Here is a 3,397-nt window from a genome sequence, read left to right on the forward strand (position 1 = left end):
AGATAGATAGATAGATAGATAGATACGTAGATAGATAAATTGTCTTTATCAACAATTTAACAAAACAAATGCTGTTCATTTGCTCATTTGCACTATATGTCAATTGGGAAGTGTTTGATGCATTTGATGCAAAACAAAAAAAAGAATCTGCTCAAAAGCACTTCAGCGAGCCGCACGCATGGCATTCCTTCAGACAACAGTCTTACCTGAAGTAATAGTCTGGTCCGTTTTCTGGTTATTAAAGAAATCCTCAAGTAAATACCCGTTCCTCATTTTTCTGGGTGCAGTACATTGCTCAAATTGCATCTATGTATTCATCACCAGACATGGTAAAAGAAGAGTCTGCAGTGGCTGCTGCTGTCTGGTCTGTTCATCACTCAGTGATCAGTAGCTACGTTTCCATCCACTTGTCAATCAAAACACCTGAAGTTTCGCTAAAAACATTCATGTGAATAAAGCCGGTGAAAGTGTGTTTCAAATAAAAACCTGTACATTATGTCGTCACATGCTGTTTTGCGTGACGCATAAACTAGTATAAACTATTGACTCTGGCAGCAAATTTGCGACAGTTGTCAACAAATGTTTTTGGATATTCGTGCCAGCTCATCTGGTAAATTCATTATTTATTTGGCAAATGAAGTTTCCATCAGCGTTTATTGCACACGCCGTTTACCAATTAAGAGAAAATCCAATGAGATGGAATGTTTTGTGTCGATATTCATGAAATTCAAAAGTGTTTTACTTTTTCCAAGGGGCATTTTTCATTTGATATTAGTTAATTTGCAAAGAAATGTGAATAAGGTGTGGATGGAAGCACGGCTCGTGATCACAGAGAACAATTACTTGAGTTGGGAAACCCAGTGATTCCATCCAAAACAAACCTCTCTGTTGCTGGTTGCCTGGATGCAATCCAGCTGATTCAGGGACAGATATGACAGGGACGTTACATTCAAACCAGACTGACACAGCAGAGGCCTAATTCCCCAAACTGTCTTCCTGATTTATAACTTTATCTCACTCGGAAGGCCTAAAAGACTCTGATGTTCTTCCGAGCCAAGCGGTGCCTTTGAAAAAACAAAGCCAAGATTTGCATCTGTGTTCCCCCGAGGGCACACAAAGACATCCAGCGAGCCAGAAAGACGGTAATCCACAAACCAAAAGACAGACTCGTCTCAGGCAAGATAGTTCTCTGCCGCAGTGTGATGCAGAGAATCACGAGGTTTCAACTTCAGATATTGATTGAAACCGTCACATATCTGTGCTCTTCTGTACCACAAGGTGAATGTGAACGTTTATATATGTGTCTTTGGATATAAATTTACATAAATATCCAAAGACACATTTCTTTGTTGCGTTACACAATAATTCTCCAAATCCCCAAATTTCCTGTAACATCCCTGTTTTCTGTTTTGAAAATCAACACAACTGTGTTCACAGTTAAGTTTTAAAGACAACAATACGCGGGTAGGAGGACATTTTGGGGATTTTGATAACGTGTCAATGCTATTTAGTGCTACAGCAAAAGCAAAGGAGCATTAGTCGATTGCATTTTAGGGTTAAATAAAGACTGTTGTTTTGCATAATGTTTCACTTGAGCTGCCTGTTCATTTGATTGGTTTTTAGTTCCTTGTATGACATGTTTTAACATTAAATTATCCTTCATTTTAGTATTTTTTGTCCCTTTTCTCTGTGTGTTCTTGCTAGTGCAGTTTTCTTGTGGGAACATATTTTTGTAGGATGCAGGGCTGTCTTTTTTTTCAGATTTTTTTGTCCCTTTTTGGACAATTTGTTTGACGTTTTTGTCGCCTTTCTAGAGGTTTATTTCATACATACATAGGGGAATTGAGATCTTATTTTTGGCTCCAGTCACCAGTCTTCCGTCTCGACAGCTTGCTTTATGTCATCTTTCTCCTGTCACTTTTTTACCTCTTTAACCTAAAGATTAAGATTTGAGGTCTGGTTACATTAAGACAACTGAAACTCTTTCAGTTAAGATTAGAAAAATTGGGTATTGAATGTCGAGGCATTTTTCCAAAATTTAAGAGGCAATTTGGTTAGTTCCTAAAAAAGCGTTGAATTCGGTGCCCAGCCCTAGTCTCATATCACAATATCGATATGTTGCCCAGCCCTATTTTTCCACAAACTTTTTGAATCACATCAAGCTCACCAAATCTCTGGTGTTGACTCTTGTCTTTGATTTAGATTCTCAGTTATCAGATTAAAGCAGGTATTCTGGCAGCCAGCCACTTCTTGAGGAAACAGCTGGTTTATTGCAGGCTGGCATTTTCCCTTCCTACACCCCTCCTGGGACACACAGCACCACACCTTGCTGCTGCAGACATACAGTACACTTCTTTTCCTTTGCCCTAATTTTCCCGCAACGAGACCATCTGCCTTGCCTCTAAATTAGGGAGACTATTTATCAAATGTCTTGAGAAAGGAATACTGATTTGGGTTCTGCTTTGCCATCGCAAGTATAAAGATAAATGTCAAGGACACGGAGATATGCATGTTTCATTTTTTCATTTCCTCATGCTGGTGGGCTATGAAGTAGGAAATCAATTGTTTGTAAGAGTTTGGTGTCACAGGTGTTGGAATAATGACACACCGGCAGCGAGAATGTCTTTTCTGTTATTTCCATAAATACATCTTTGGTGTGTCTGACTGAATACATGTGAATAAATGTCATCACTCCTGTCTACTTGTTCTTCTTTGACATTTCCAGTTTGAAAGGCCTGGTGGCAAGGGCGTAACTTTAGGTTCCACATTGGGGGAAGGGGGTTGAGATTGTGTATTTAAAAGAAACGACAAAAACATTGAAGAAACTGGTGGACACAAGCTGCCGCCTGTCTCTGTGCACATAATCCACAAGTTGAACGCTCCAGAGGACAAACTGCGGTATTAAAACCTTGCTGTTAGCCTGTGGGAAATTGGTTTGGCTTGTTGTTATTCCAGCTGCTTGAGTTAAATTCTATTATAGATCACCCCCCCCCCAGCCCCGAGGGCCAAAGTAGGAATATCGATTGGCTTACACAAAGAAACCCAGTGTGAGGAAAATGAAAAAAAGGGAGGGGACGAGGGACGACTAATATTGATTTTTGACAGCTTATTTATAATTAAATTGTGGAATAACTAATTGTACCGGAGGGACGTGGATGAAGGAGGATTATGAGGATATGCAGGATACAAAGCAGGTAAGTGCAGTGGCATTGGTTTTCTGCTCATCACCTTTCTATCCATGCTCATATTAATATCTCCCACTGCCAGCTGTGGGGTGTTTAATAGAGCAGATGTGCTGTGTAACTTACGTGTAGGGACTGCATATTGTGTGGGATCATGGACATTTGAACAAGAACACACACACACACACACACACACACACACACACACACACACA

This window comes from Etheostoma spectabile, chromosome 17 (assembly GCF_008692095.1).
Source record: "Etheostoma spectabile isolate EspeVRDwgs_2016 chromosome 17, UIUC_Espe_1.0, whole genome shotgun sequence".
NCBI lineage: Eukaryota > Metazoa > Chordata > Actinopteri > Perciformes > Percidae > Etheostoma > Etheostoma spectabile.